The sequence below is a fragment of the Columba livia genome, chromosome 3, assembly GCF_036013475.1.
Source record: "Columba livia isolate bColLiv1 breed racing homer chromosome 3, bColLiv1.pat.W.v2, whole genome shotgun sequence".
Lineage (NCBI taxonomy): Eukaryota > Metazoa > Chordata > Aves > Columbiformes > Columbidae > Columba > Columba livia.
In genome coordinates, this window is record NC_088604.1 from 31745142 (window position 1) to 31761354 (window position 16213).

Below are 16213 nucleotides of genomic sequence, written 5' to 3' on the forward strand. Positions count from 1 at the left end.
AATGCTGACATCATGCTGACAGGGCCATGAACCTGAATCCTGTTAATGTTACACTTTCAAATTTCTCCTAACCTGTATTCTCATCAGTGTGAAAATGTCTTTTCTCACAGCTTTCCAGAAGCAGAAGCTGCAAGAGGCTAATATGCACCTGGAAAAAACATCCACCAAGTTAAAGAGAAAAACAGTTCAGTCCCACAGAGAGAGAAGAAAGCCTTAGATGGACCACCTAAGGAATGGGAGAGGGCTTACCAGCAAAAATGTCCTAGCTAAGCCACTGCGGAAGCAACAAAATGCTCAATCACTACTACACAGAAATCAACACTGACATAGCAAAGAGTGCACACACTGGGAAGTCCTGCAAGAGGAAAAAGTGGACTGAGCCCGCGTATGAAACAGCTAGAACACAGCCGCACGCAAGAGCCCAGGGACAGGTAGGAACAAGGCACAAGGAGAGAGAAACCCTACTGTCAGCTTCTGGCATTGGGAACTTAAAATTATCCTCTTTCTTCTTTCACCCCAAAATTTCCAGTGCAAGTCACAAAGAGTGACTAAGTACTACCCCTACACAGCCTTCTACAGGCACAAACAAGTGCTGTAACTGTGTTTTGCTCCTGATCAGCAGAAATAATTGCCCAGAAGTTACAGAAAAGGGGACAGGAAGACACCTATGAAATGGTTTCCTATACAAAAAAATCTTCTCTGATGTTTATTAGCAAAGAAAATCCCCAGTGGATAAATATAGCTTCTGTAGTCAGCTAAAAATTAGAGCTATTAGAACGTAACTTGACAGCTCCAAGAACAGCTCTCAGTTGCTTAGACTCACAGAAAGTTTATAATCAACTTGCCACAAAAGCTTTAATTTTGAACATCTGTCATTGAAGAAAAACACTGAAGCAAGACCAGTCTTTATTTTTCAAAGGTATTAATAACTAATCCCCTTTGGATTATGTCAATCATGTCACATTAGGATGGCTTGGTCTCACCCTGACAGGCAAGTATGTTAAAATGCAACTAAACCCATATGCATTTGCACTCCAACTCGTGATTCTTTTAAATTTCAAATGGTTACAGAGGAAAGGCATCTGTGGGACTAATGCTGATCAAGACCATGCTACCAACCTGTTTTATTCAGCGCAAAGTGTTACAGGTAAAAATAGCCTTTGAGATTAATGTAAAACTTACTTTCTACACACTTGAATTTAAAAGGGGGAATTTTATTTGCAAAATGTACTTGCTGTGTAAGGTTCTGTTATTATAAAAGGTACTTTTATGCAGTACAAGTTCTTGGTGTTAAGGGTTTTATATGCAAACAGTTGGATTAACAAACCAGATAAGAGAATGCACTTTCCTGTTTCTGTTAATTTATGGCCCAGTGTTACATTTCTTTCATGCAATGCCATAATCTTCAGTGAATGACTTCACAGTAACCTCCTCAGAGTAATCTAGCAATGCAGATACAAAGACGAACAACAATTCCCGTCTTAAGACTCCCTCAACTTCAAGGGTTTAGGTGCCTGACAGAGTTTCAGATATGAATAAAACTTCAAACATCTGTGTTCAGCTGCTACTAGCCTTCAGGCACACAACCTTCTGCCAGTGGGTACATGTACTAACACTAAAGTCTTTGTAACATTGCTTGTACCACACATCCAAACCTCCACATGGTTCTCAAAACCCCTGCTCACCCCGTCCCACCTCCACTGCCATACTGCAGGAATGAGCTTTTCAAAATGCAGCTCTGTCCTTTATCACAAAAATAAAATCAGGAGTTTGGGAATGGACCAGCTGCATCAGAAACTTTTTTGTACAATACAAATATTAGGACAAGAAGCATTCAGGTTGAAATCTCCCCTAGGTCTGTCTCAGGTCACAAACCAAAACCTGGCTTTTGTTAACACAGTTGATTACCTATGCCCTTGTGGTGGTGCCATCCATGCTTTGTCCAGTGATTTCAACAGGAAAGGCTCAGCCCAGAAGCTCCTACCACCCAGGAGAGCAACACGTTCAAATCACTCCTACAAATCAGCAAGACAACGTAAAAAGGAGCCCTAAAGGGGACCCTGCTCAGGCATCTCATTCAAGGACAGTGTTTGCAATTGCAAATAATAATGCATGGATTGACACCTCCACCCAGCTAGACCCAAGACCTAAGCCTCTATGAAAGCTGACCCGTACAGCAGATCTCTCCCTACATGTCCTGCTGGCCAGCTAAGGCACTTTGTTCGTTGTCCTCTCAGCTGGCCAGAGGACACTTTGCATGGCCTTTCCCTGCAGGTCATACAGACAGAGCAGGTACCAGCTCTGGGCTGCTGGGCATCAGAGCAGTTGCAGTCGGGCATGTGCATGCTCCAACCCTTAGGCTACCTTGGCTTTTTTTGCCTCCCCCTTCTGTCAGCTGTACAGAAAGTATAGACATGCTGTTGGCATATTTATCATAGCTTTCTAAAGATTCAGTGAAACGAATCACGTGCAGCACTTGTATCTATTGTACTAAAATAAACAAAACTCAACCACAGGATCTCTTTTTGGTATTCAAAGCACTCGCGCATTGGTGGAGGCAGACCCATTAAAACGCTCCCCCAGGTGACCCCCCGCCCCAGGGCGAGCTCCTCACCCTGTGGAGCCGCAGGGCAGTTACTTGGCTGCAAACGCAGCTTGAACATCACATCTGACTTGGTGGTTAGGGAAGGGGATTCCAGCTACAAAAGCAGCATTGAGAAAATAGCTTAGAAAAGTGCAGCAGCACTGTCAGGGCTCTACCTTTGTAAGTGGATTTATAATTAAGAGTAAGAGCTATTAATTAGTTTTCAATGGTAACAGCAAAGAGCTAATGATCTATTAGGAATCCCAGACACTCCATTTAACATTTAGTATTTCCCTCACTTCACACAAGGAAACAGATCGACTTATAAATCCCACATATAGCACAAGAGGTATCCACACACAGAAATACTGCTGGTGATATTAACCTCAACAGGAAACCTATCTTTGGCAAGTGAATATAATAGAAATAAACTTTTACCCAAATCTTTGAATAGCAACCTCCCATGTAACACTTCCATTCTCAGGACCTGTATGAATTTTGGTTACAACAAAGCTATGGACAACAGCCATAAAGCAGGTAGCATGTGTTTTAACATGGGTGTATTAAGTTGATTTTAAAAGCCAAGGGTTTTTTTTGGAGGGGGTTGCTATCTTCTGCAATTAACCTACTCAAACTCAGCATTCTCCACCCAAACAGCTGGAGTTTAGAAGAGCTTAAAAGAAAAAAAGAAAAGTGAGCCATTGTGTTTTGACTCACAGCAGACACAGAAGTAACCTTCAAGGTTACCTTGCCCTATTTGCGGCCTCAGGAAGGAGAAAAACACAGTTTCAGCAAAGGAATTTCTTGCCTGGCTGGAGGCCACACCCGCCACAACAACTGATGGCAGGAAAGCATTTGGATTCACAATTCTACCCATAGGACCCAGCCGGAGGCGAAGCAAAACTTTCTCATTTTCGGAGAAGAAAGGAAAGTCTTGCTCAATAAGTAGCAATTATGCTGCAGAATTTATATGCTGAGCACGGCTGAATGTACGAACACCAGATCAGTCAACCATAGCTTTAGCGCTTTGAGTATGATTAACAGAATGAACTTTCAAAGGTCAATTAAATGTCAACACATTTTAAAGAGATATTCTTCTTAAGTTGGGGCGATGTGTAACAGTACCTTCCAAAGCTCCTGTACCACTTTCACCTTAAAATTTACACATCCTATACTTACATGTACAGATATAAACACGGTAACTAATTAACCTTTGATAGAAGATAATGGCTATTTATGCTCCTGGCTTTCCTACAGCTAAACTCTCTTTTATGACTTATGTCTAACCACATACAAGAAGACACTCTTCTTCCTCTCCCCAGAATTTCATTTCAACTGTTCAGGGTGTGAGTGAAGGGAGAAGAAAACAAGTTAAAACAGTTTGCAAGTCTAATAATTTACTATATGAAAATGAGAAGAGGCTTTTGATATGCAATTGAGCTGCCTGGGTGTAAAACTAGGGAAGGAAGGGGCAGGGGGAACTGTTGCAGAACTAATTACGAACACGTTAATAATGATTTAAGTCAGATCTGAGATATGTCTGTTCAATTCTGAACACTTCTGGAAATCCAAACTTCAGGTAACTAGCTCAAGACATCTTAAAACTAATGCTGAAAAGCTGAACACTTAGTACAGATCCATTTAAATCATCTCTCAAACTGGATGCTCAAATCACGAGATAGTTTAAAAAGAAAGTCTCCATCTCAGTACAAAGTGAAGGGATCAAAACCCTGACCAAGGCCTCATATCACTACTACAATCATTTTGACATGAGCGGTATTTATTCAAGATCAGAGATAAAAAGTGATTTGAGGCTGAGAAAGACCAGCGGAGAGACACGCTCTGTGCAGCTCCAAGAAATCGGGCTGGAGAGTTTTCCGAGCGCAAGGGCAGCGGTCCCAGCACCTCTCCACAGGTAGCGCTTCTAACCACGCAATTTTCAGAAGGGTATTTCGGGAGGTGCCCGTGCCGGCACCCGGAGGACGGTCCCCGCCGGGTTTCGGGGCAAGGTACCCCAGGCAGCGACACGAAGGCGCTTCTCCCACAGCGAGGGGCCAGGGCGGGCGACGATCAAAGTTTCCGAAAAGTTCCCAGAAGCAGGGGCTGCCTGACCCCCGCCCGGCGGCTGCGAGAGCTCCGTCCGTCCCTCCGTCCCGCCGCACCTGCGGCCCCGGCAGCGGCGGGCGGGCAGCCCAGACCGGGTCCCTCCCGCAGGTGCCCCGGCCCGCCCGCGCTCCGCCGGGCACACGCTGGGTGCCGGGCACACGCTGGGTGCCGGGCACACGCTGGGTGCCGGGCACACGCTGGGTGCCGGGCACACGCTGGGTGCCGGGCACACGCTGGGTGCCGGGCACACGCTGGGTGCCGGGCACACGCTGGGTGCCGGGCACACGCTGGGTGCCGGGCAGACGCTGGGTGCCGGGCAGACGCTGGGTGCCGGGCACACGCTGGGTGCCGGGCACACGCTGGGTGCCGGGCACACGCTGGGTGCCGGGCACACGCTGGGTGCCGGGCACACGCTGGGTGCCGGGCACACGCTGGGTGCCGGCCCCGGAGCCCGCCGGCCGCCGCGCCCGCTCCTTACCTGGCCGGGTCCCGCCGGGCCGCGGCGCCGTACCCAACTTTCCGACTCCGGGCGAAACTTGCGGCAGGCAGCGGGCCCGCTCCCGGCCGCCGCCTCCAGCCCGTCCCGCGGGACAGGAGCCGGGCCCAGCCTCCCGCCGGGCCCTGCCACAGGGGCGGGGAAAGGGGGCGGGGGCAGGCGAGCCGCCCCCGGGCGCCGCCGGGGCGGGCCGGGCCGGGCATTGTCCGCCCCCGGAGCGCCCTTCCCGGCGGGGGAGAGGGCGCAGGCTCCTCCTCCCCTCGCCATGTTCTTTGTTTCTCCGGCTTTCCCCAGCCGCTTCCCCTCGCGGCCGCGGGCCCCGCGGCGCCTCCTCCCCCGCGCCGGGCGCCCCCTCCCTCCGCGGCGGGGCCGGAGCAGCGCGGCCGCCCCGGCCGCAGGTGACCGAGCGGCCGCCCCCGCCCCGCGGCCGAGCGCCGCCCCCCCGGCCGGAGGGGATCCCGTCCCGCTCCGCCAATTAGCTCAGGGGGAAAGGGGCAGCCCCGGCCAATGAGGCGCCGGGGAGCTCTGAGAGTCCCCCAGGGTGAGCCAATGGTGCGGGGAGCGGCGGGCAGGCCCGCCTCCGCGGAGCCCGGGGTGTTCGCCGGCCGGTACCGGCGCGGGGGTCAGCGCTGCCGCCGCCGTGGGCCCGGCTCGAGGCTCCGGCGCTCACGGAGCCCCGGCGTGCGCGGGACCGCTGCGACGCGTCCCTGCCAGGCCCACCGGCCGGCGCCGCGCCTTGGCCGCTGTCCCCGCAGCGGCGTGGCCGGAGGGCAGGCGGGCCCGCAGGGCCTCCTGGCCCCCGTCAGCGCCCCGGCACGGCAGCCCTGCCTCCCCGGGTGCTCTTCGGTGAGGTGGGAGGGGTAGAAGGCAAAAAGGGCTTGCGACAGGGCAGAGTGACATCCCGCCTGAGATCCCGAGAGACCAGTCGGTGCAGAGCGGAGCAGCCTCCAGGCTGAGGAGTGTTGTCTGTGATTGTCCGGGCCGCGGACAAAAGCCTCCTCTGTTTAGGCATTCGGTCAGTTTCGGAGTTTAAAGAGGACAAATTCCCTTGTATACTCAAGGAGTAAGCAGAAGAAATAAAGTAATAACAAATTGGAGATGAAAGCCACTGTTGTGGGGTCTCATTGCTGAGTCCCACGACTATGTTATGCTCACAAGTACACTCCTCTCGGTCTTGCCCAACAAGTCGCAGTTACACACCCCAAAACCCAGTGGTTCTATTGTTTAATCTCAAAATACATGACCTTGTTGCTTGAACTTCCGTCATGTTCTTTCAGTCCTCCAGCTAAGGCAAATCTTTCTTTAGCCTATCCTGGTCATTATTTCCCTCCCAGCCACGCCGTCAGGAAATTTCACCAGTGTGCCCCATAATTGAGTGCCAAGTTTGTGGATGAACCCGTTAAACTTTAGGTAGGTGTAATGCCTGATCCTTCTGCAGCTTTCTTCTCAGTGGGAGCGTTCCCTCTGTGGCATCGCCCCTTGGCCGCAGCACCTCACCTGCCCGTGGCAGCTTCCCATGAAGTCGCTAACCAAACGCCGCCTAAGGTCTAGTCGTGATGGATCTCCTGCCTTCTCCTTAGTCAGGAACCTCACTTCTCACAGAGGGTACTGGGTTTGCCTCTCAAGATTTACCTTTGGCAAAGCCCTGTTGCATTTGATTTCACTTTCCACCTGTTTTGTTGCATTTGCCATATACATTTGCTCTCAACCCTTAGTGACAAATGGTGGCAGACAAGTAGTCTGAGTTTGCTTGCTGCTGAGTTTGAATGCTGGCAAAAAGAGCACACTGGTGGCAACTCCACATGGGCTGCCTCCTGCCTGGGGAGAACATAGGTGACTCTTGCCTTTTGATGAGGATTGCCATAGTGGGAGTCCCATGCCATAGATACAAGAAAAATAGAGGGTAATTCCAGCTTGTGTGCCAAACACTATGTCTTGTGGCCATAGGAGAGTCAACAATATCACAGTTAACAAAAACAGATTTGGCTGAACTTGGATTTCGATCCCATACGTGGCATAGAGGTCCTTCTTTCTCAGCCTTTTCTCTTGAGAGCTGAGTTACCAGTGCATAAGCGCATTGGTGCTAGCATCCTCTCCTGTGCATGTCAAAACATAGCCTTAGCTTACATTTTTTGCTGCATTTCTGTTTCTCAATTAAGATCTGATCTGCTGAGCCAACTTGGTACCTTTCTGGTGTCTGGGGATTTTACCCCAGAAGTTCAGGCATTATTATTGTCCGTAAGGTTTGTATTTCTGTCACAGCTGGGCACAAGTCCAGGGACAGAACCCAGGCATGACACTGTGGTACAATCATCCCACCAAGGACAGTTCTGCCCCCAGAAATCCACAGCTCAAGTTGGACAAGATGCAGGATATGTTGAAGGAACATCTAGTATTTACACATGGAATAGTTATCTAACCATTCAGCCAAATCTCAGAAGCAGAGCAGAGCAAAAATTTTGGAGTCCTTCCAATCTATACTCCATATCTCCCTCTTACAGTAGCTATGTCCAGCTTCCCGATATGTGGGTAAAATAAGGTGTCCATTGGTCACAACAGATATGTCAGTGGTTTGCAATGCCTTTATGAGCTGCCACTGATTGAGCTGCGGTAATTTGCCCTGTTCCTGCTCATAAACTCTTTCAAATGTGAGAAAAACATTTCCTAAGCCACTTTCACAGGGGAAGAGGTTTATGTTAGCATCGCTTCTCACTTTTGCCATGGGCTAAGAGCAGGGATGGGCACTGCTGCTTGGCTGGTGTCTGGTAACTCCACCGATGGTGAGCTCTCAGCAGGCTGTAGTGCCCAGGCGGGTTGATCAGAAGACTGGGTTAGCCCAATATTGCTGACTGTTAGAGAGCTGAGAATTACTGGTTTACACTTAAAAGAGTTTGGTAAACAGATAAAGTTCAATCATATGTTTAAGATGTGCAGTGTTATATTTACTATATTTTTTTTTTCAGTAACAGTTTATTAGTGTAATATCTGTGAGGGAAAGGTATTACTCTGCTATATAAAATGCTCTTTGAATTAGGAAAACATTGTACCTACTTTGTTGTGGGCATGTTTCTCACGAATACAGAAAGTCAATGGTGTCCTTGTAGTGATTAATAGAGAAGCCATTCAGGGTCCGGGAGGGGGGTGGGTTTTTTTAATTACTAAGATAAGTGCCTCATCAAATCCATTGCTCAAAGACAAAACAACTGTGTTTTACTCACTTTCATTGCTCCAGTGAGATGAAAAAGTGTTGATATATTCTCCCCAGAGGTCATCAGAACTACAAACAAGGTTGTGGACTTAATGTCTACACACAACTGGTGGAAAAAGCCTGGGGTTTATTGTACTGTAAGAGAAGCTGAACAGAAGGGAAGGAGGAGTTTAAACAAGACATTTGGAAAGAAGACGTACCTACCCTACACAGTATCTGATTTGCAGCAGAGCTGCTGTGTGGGAGGCTCACAGGAGGAAAAAGCACAGTCGTTTCCTTTTAGCTTTTAATGAAGGACAAACACAATGCAACATTAAGGCCAAAACCAGTGATATCTTCTTGTCTCTTCTGATCCAAACTCATTAAATGTGGCCCAAATCCCTTTTGAGCCAATAGTCATGGCCTCACAGATTATTTCCATCAGAAAACCAAGTCAAGGGTAGAGTTGGGAGTGTCACTGACGAAGTTCTGCAGCCTTGTAGAAGAACATACCTTATTCAATATTTATTCAGTACTCCTAGCTTTCTTCCAGTCTTTTTTTCTACCAGAAAGAAGGAGTCCTCATGTTTCTCTCAGGCTGCATCTTCCACCCTTACCTTGCAGCTGTGGCTGCTTGTCTTTGCCTCTTCTCTGGCTGTTTCCAGTCACAAACAAGCAACATGTCCTGGCTGATGAGTAGAATGGTCTATGTAGTCTAAGCTTTTGGGTGAAATTAATATTATGCCATTTTCCTTACTCCAAAAATGTTTTTGTTAGAATGTCACAAAGTTCACCACTTCTCCAAGCAACACATTTCAGCAGTACAAAATCATTTTTTGCATAGTCCAACTTTCAGTACAGCTCTTGGTTTTATAATGTCTAGCACAGGAGGATTTGATGCGGGTTGGCTGATAGATACAACCATAATGAACCTACTTAATAAATCATACTGAGATTGGGCAGTTCTGCCACTTCATTTCTGATTGAAAGTATTATTTGGAAAAATACGGTGTTCAAAAATGTGTTTTCTTCTTCCTTTACATGACGGTTTCTGATCTGCAGGAGGTGTAACACACAACATTTGTGCAAGGGGAGTTAGTTCTTTGCCCTAGCACTATTGCCTTCAGTGCTGGAAAATAGCGACGGGTTTCTTTGAAAGCACAACAGAGAGATTTTTAAAGTGGCCTGGCCAGTAAAGAGGACAGCAGCAGATGTTCAATTCAATACTTCTACCATGCACACAGTGAGTTACAGTTAGGAAGTGATATGTAGTGTTGAACCTTCAAAACCGATCATCAGAGTAACTGGAATTTTGTCTTGCATTTTTCTGCTCTGGACTTCAAAGTAAAATTAACATAGTTTAGAAAACACATTTTACAATGTAACAGTAAGTGACTTTTAGACCTCAGATCTCAACTGTAACAAAATATTTCTCTTGACTGATATGGTTTGATTTAGTGACTCACAGGCATGTCCAGAGTATCCCCAGTATTGCCAGTTGCCTTCTTCTGTCTCCATAATTAATACCATGATTTAACACTGGACAGCGTAATAAAAGAAGTATACGCTAACAACAGAGACACAAATTCCCTAACAGAATGCCTAGACATGATGTATTGATCATGATGGCATATGCTTGCTGTCTCTGGTGAGCTTCATTGGACAGTGCAATAGTTAATTCCAGAGTAAGGCTGCAGCTGAAAAAAATAAAATAACTTTTTTAAAAAAGGACCATAGCAAATTCTCAAAAGTTGCAAACACTCTGTTTTCAGGCCATGTTGTCAAACCACTTGCAACTTAGATTTGAAACAACAAACCTCTAAATGTGTTGTGAGAAAATCTATGTACAGCCACAGGCCTGACAGCTTTAATGCTTGTCTTTGCTTCACGGTGGGTATTACAGCTCTTCTTTTGTCCTAACCTGACAGCTTTGGAAGAGGGTAGGGATTTTTCCAGTAGTTGTTTTGAATTGTGTTCTGCTGTTGTCTGATAGCATAATTAGCTGAAACCTTAGCCATGAAGTCAAAGTGAAGCCAGGCATGAGGAAAAGCTTTAGTACTGAAGGCCAACAATAAGGGCAACGTGACTTTGAATCATTGTTTAAAGAACGAAAGGCCCAGTTTTGCCATTCTGGTATCAGAGGAATTTTCTCCTTAGGTCATCTTGTTAAAGGCAACAACAGGACAATTTTTAGTTAGTGCCACTTGATATTAGTAAAGAGCGAAAATAATCTAACACTCAGAGGCAAACAATTATGTTGTAACTACTTAAATTTCTAATAAATGTATCTGAAGACACAGCCTGCAGTTCTCCTTGTACAAGATCTTACATATTTAGTTAAATTCAGACCAAGTTATATTTGTGATATTGTAAGAGGACAGTAAACATCTGTAGCTCTTTGCACCCTCTACCAGGACTAGACCAGAACATACTGAAAGTATAACTTCCTAACAAATTAAAATTTGGAGTCGTGGTGAATACAGAAACAAAGAGAGGAGAACGTGAAATACTGTATTGCAAGAACTGGGATTTACTTATTTTTGGATGGTCTTGTGATGGTAAATGTGTCTAACATTAACAGATGCCCTGTGCATGAGCTTTTAGGGACCAGGGCCTTGTGTGCATTGGGAAGGTGCCATCAAACAGCACAAAATAACAGTTCTGGTTTGCACTACAAGCTTCTCAGTTCACACTTACGTGAGTTTTGTAAAGCTTCTTCTCTCTAGCTGAATGCCTGAATGTCTGGGACAAGAAAGCTAAGTAATTAGTCCACATCCTTTGGTTTTTTCCTGAAATAACTTTTCTCATCAACTAAAAGTCTTTTTTTTTTCTTTTTGCCAAAAGATACTTTCAAGCTCCCGGCTTTCTGTGCTGTTCACTAAAACATTTGTGCAGTAAGTACAGCATGAGGAGCGAACAAGTAGCACCACAATATTTTATTGCATTATTACTTTGGTAATATTACATCACTGAACATGTCATTCAAGTTAGAGTGTTATTTTCTACAGTAAATTACCAGTAAAAGTAATCAGTAGCATTTTTCTTACAAGTTTAGCTGGTGGAATGTAATTAAAGATTGTATCAGGCAGGGACAAAAAAAAGAGCTGAATTAAAGAGTGAAACTGTAATACTTACAGTTCGTAACATGAGTACATGATTTTATGGCTTTCTTTTAATCTAGCTTTTACAAGTAATTTTCTTTAATAAAAATGGAGGAAAATAATGAAAACATCATACCAATACTTGTCTGACATTGGCATATCGGGGCCGAAACCCTTAGGTTCCCCACAAAACCACAGCCACTTGAAGCAGCCTGTGTTTGTTGTAGCAGTAGCTTACTCTCTGTAGGTGGACCAGGACAAGAACAGGTCTGCTCACTGGCTTCCAGCAGTAGTGGCAGCCACAGAAGATTTAGGGAACGTGGGTATCGCTCCAGGACTGACCACGCTGTGTTTTCACGTGACACCGTTACACCAGCTCCTCTCAAACACCAGCCATTGATCCATAGCGCTTCCCCAAGCACCTGCCTTTGCCAACTGCCCCAAATCTGCCTCATTCCTTCAATTTCTTTTCTTTTTGTCAAGTTCTTAGAGACCTGCTGGTGCAAAACAGTGCTGGAGAGTCATGTGCTATTCCCAAACACTGCCTGCGACACAGACCGGAGCAAAGGAGGAATGAACCAGAAACAGGAACAGCTCCGCCTGATCAAGTGACGGGCACAAGAACAAGTGAAACCAAAGATATGAGATCCATATCCTCCCACTACACCCGTAGAACTGGTAATGAACCCGTTTTTCAGGTCTCAGTAGCTGCAATAGCAGGGATTCTGAATTTCTGTGTGTCCTTCCATTGTCTGCAACAGAAATGGAGCTTCATGGGCGACTGTATGTTTGCAAGTCAATCATGAGAAAACGCTGTTGCTTTCTTGCAGAGATGCTTTTTAATTTAGTCAATGTGGTAAGCACCTGGTGGCTCTCAGACAGGGCCTAGAGGTGCACTGTGGAGAGGCAAGGTTGTGTCTGTGCTAGGAGGAGGGATGCAACCGGTGTTTGGTGAAAGTCTCCTTTCACCTGAGCTGCATGTCTGCTTAGGCCCTTATCCCACTCTCATCTTTGCATCCCACCCTTGTTTTCACATCCCACCCTAGTCTCTGCATCCTGTGCTCGTTCTTGGTCACTGAAGGTTTCCTTTTGCTAGGATTTCACCTGGAGCAGCTCTTCCAAGATCCAGCACAATCTGCTTGGTTCTCATTACTTTCATAGTGCTTTCATAGCGGCTTTCAAAAGTGCACTAAACTGACAGCACTGTTGTGCTGAAATAGCTGGAAAATTTCTGGACTAAGGCATATAACACTGCCTTAGCTTACATTCCTGTCTCCTGGAAGTCTGAGTTTTGTTAAAATACACTTACTCAAAAGTAAAGTCTAGAAACATCATAATACACAAATTTAAATGGAATCTGCTTTTTTTTCCATCAGCTGAATGATTTAATACCTGTGTTTATTCAGCAAGGTTGGGAATGATCTGCTGTGGCAGTAACTTGATGATAACAAGCTGTGATTGCCAGGCAGTGCTCCTTATAGTGGGTCACTGCTCTCCTCAGTGCTTGAGACAAATACTGGATTCATTGGGGGATCTTTCAGCAGAAGGATAATATGTTGAAAGGCAGCTCAGTCAAAATGACTTTGCTGTTGAACATTTTGTAGCAGTCACAGAATCTGAAATCTGATTTCTTAATTAAATCGTATCTGCACATGCTCTGGAGAAACCAGCATGGCTGAACTATGTCCCCGTCAAGCGAGATTAAAGGACATGACAAAAGTTTGCATAGTATGCCTCAACCCACATTTCCTGTAAAGCATACAGCTTGTTATTTTTCAAAATATGCTGAATATATTTTCTTTATATCTTGGTTTATTATGACCCATGGGAGCAATTGTAAAATTGAAACACGCAAGAATGAAGGGAAAAAAATAACTGGACTATGCAGGAGGAGCTGGCATATCCTGACTGTATTATCTGTCTTATGAAGGAACAGATCAGAAGATATTTGGCCAGATTTTCTCCAAAAGGGACACATACTTAGAAAGAATCTTTGCTTGAATATGTGTGAAGTAATTTTTCAAATAGATTTATCAAGCTAAATGACACAGAAAGAAAAAAAAAGCCTGTCTTAACATGAACAAAGGAAAACTGAATAAAAAAAAATAGTAACACGTAGCTGAGGGTATCATCCTATGACACTTCTATGGCATTTTTGGAAGTAGTGGCCAGTCCCATGGCACATGACACACATCTTCCAGTCTGTTCTCAGTTGGGTAATTATAATGCACTGAGCCTGTATGTTCAAATTAGTCCTTGATAGGAAAGTGATTCCCCCAACCCCAGCAGTTAGTGCTGCAGGCAGGCTGCTTGGTGCCAGGTCTCCCTTGCCATCTCTGTTCCTCTAAGGCTTCACACTCCAGGCACACCCCTCTCTTGTCCTTCAGATTTTGTTGCCGCTGTTGTGTTCTTGCACCAGTCCGTGCTTCCTCCCGGAGTCTGGGTCACCAGTGCACAGTGCTGCCGTCCCACCAGAGCTGGTCCTCACAGCCAGCCCCCCGCAGACCCTCAGCCTTTGAAATGTGCTTGAATGCTTCATGTGCTGACATCAAGACACGTGGATGGTGGTGGGCTGGCAGTGTCTGAAAGGCTGAACTGTTGGCCAAAGCTGCTTTTTCACCTTGCTGTTCTGTACCTTCCTAAATCCCCAGCCTGGCCAGAGACATCCCCTGGTGTGGGGCAAGCTGTGGGCTGGAGGGACCTCTGCTCTTCCCCAACCCTGCTTGGAGGGGACCATCCCCCTCAAGCCCTGTGTCCTCCTGTGGCTGCCAGGAACCCTGTCCCAAACAAAACCTCACCTTGCCCACTTGCATCCCAGCATCTCCCAGTGCCTTTCCAGTCCCAAAGCACCAGCAGCACCCTTCCCCCACACTTCCCACAGGCCCCATGCATGACAGGGGGATTGGGAAGTGTTGCGCACACAGCAACAACACGGAGCTAGCTGAATAAATCTTGAAATACTTGTTCAGGCACTGGCATATAATAATATCAGCATTGTTTGGTGCTGCAATAGTTTATTGGATATTACTAGAGTGCCAGGATACTGCCTACTTTGACCCGGTCTATACCATTACTATTGGAGGGTGACTTGTGGGCAGCCCATTGCTGTCTTGTCTCTGCTGGAGAGCATTTTCTGGGCTGCTCCTGCACCTTTTCTCTGACCCTGTTCGGCCACACCACAAAAAAACCCCAAAAAGGCAGGGGCCTTTTTCGGAGTCCTTTCTTACACCAAGGCACTGGCTGGGAGCACATGATTGTCTTTGGTTTCAACTCCACCACTGTCCCAAGTCTGTATCTACCTCACACTGCCTGTGTAACACGGCACTTTGGGCTTATAGTATTGCTTGCTAAAGCCTCTTAATGGCAAAAAGCCCACCTCCGCCTCGCACCAGGCTGCGGTGGTGCCGCTGCAGCCGTGACTGGGCCGCTGCTCCCTTGCTTTCCCTTGAGAAGCATGGTCCTGGTTCTGCCGCTCCTCATTCCCTGCGCAGGGCCACGTCTTATATCCAGAAAGGCATTAAATGTGGACATGCTCAGTATGACATGTTGCCAAGAGTGGACTGGGATTTCATAAGGCAACTCACCGCAGGTACTTACACACTCTGTTGGACATCAACGCTTGGCTAAACAATAAGTTGTGCCTTGGTGTAACTGGCACAAAGCACCAACGTGCCAGTGCCTGCAGGAGCAGATGGCTCGCCTGTTTTCCTCCAGACATTAAGGCTCCAAATCTGTGCCATGTTCCTTCCCCAGATTCACAGAAAGCTGCAGATGAATTGTCTCCTGTCAAATTTTTTCTCCTGCCTGGCAGGACAGGCTCCAACCTCAGCTACTCACATTGCATAGTTCATGTCCAAAAACCTCCAGTCCTCTAGAGTTTAGGATTAAATGCTGAAGCTGGGGTGAAAAAAACCTCAAACCACAGCAGGTGATTAAAAGCAAGATGAAAGTTTGGTGGTCCCTAAGAACCAAAGAAACCCATCTCTGTTAATTACCAGCGACTCAAGTGCAGGCCAGGTGAACAGCAAAGCAGCTGGCAAGGGCCTGTGCATGGGTGGCCCAGAAACACTGGAGCTGGGGAGAACTGTAAGACCAGAGCTTTCCTCCAGTTTCTGAAATCCAAGCCCATCTCCCACACATTGCAACACAGAAAGGATGCTGAACAACTATTTCCAGCTCCAACAGGAATTTTCTCTGCCCTTTTGACAACCAGCTGCTGTATCACCTCCCCAGCTGGAAAAATAAGAATAGTTCCCTAACTCAATAGTAAGCTCAGGTTTAAATTTAGTAGCTGCTTTTAGAAAATACTTCAGTATTCTTGGACATGTGGCTTTGTGTAAGTACTTCTGGCTATCACTCCTGTCTCTTTAGGGATGAGGAGAGGCTGTACTAAATATTTAGGATGAGTAGAGGCTGTACAATACATTCAGGATAAGGATAGCAACAAAGAACTGATACTGCACTTGTGTGCAGGATGGGTGAGATGAATGTCACCTTCCTCTTATTTGACTTCATAAATAATTTCTCTCTGTCTCTCCTTTTTTTCCTTAGGGCTTTTCCTAAGGAGTGGTGATTTTGACCTTATATGAAATGGGAAGAATCACATCAGGGATGTCCAGGTATTAAAACAAACTGGTAAGATTTTTCATGCCCTTGTTTCCTCTCCAGAGAAAGGACTTTGGATTTTATGCATAACAAAAGTTTTGGTCCACAATGGCAAGAAAATTACTTAGCAAGAA

At 46.4% G+C, this 16213-nt stretch overlaps 2 long non-coding RNA genes across 2 annotated transcripts in view; one reads left to right on the top strand and one right to left on the bottom strand.

Annotated features, from left to right (window-relative positions):
• The window catches only part of LOC135578991 (uncharacterized), a 44689-nt gene extending 39083 nt beyond the window's left edge, over positions 1–5606 (bottom strand). The window contains exon 1 of the long non-coding RNA XR_010471194.1: positions 5169–5606. This is a non-coding gene — a long non-coding RNA (uncharacterized LOC135578991). The remainder of the gene's footprint in view (positions 1–5168) is intronic.
• Positions 4395–16133, top strand: LOC110362126 (uncharacterized). Its single transcript, XR_010471195.1, has 3 exons — positions 4395–4499; positions 11958–12152; positions 16026–16133. It is a non-coding gene; the product is annotated as an uncharacterized LOC110362126 (long non-coding RNA).
• The last annotated feature ends 80 nt before the right edge of the window (positions 16134–16213 follow it).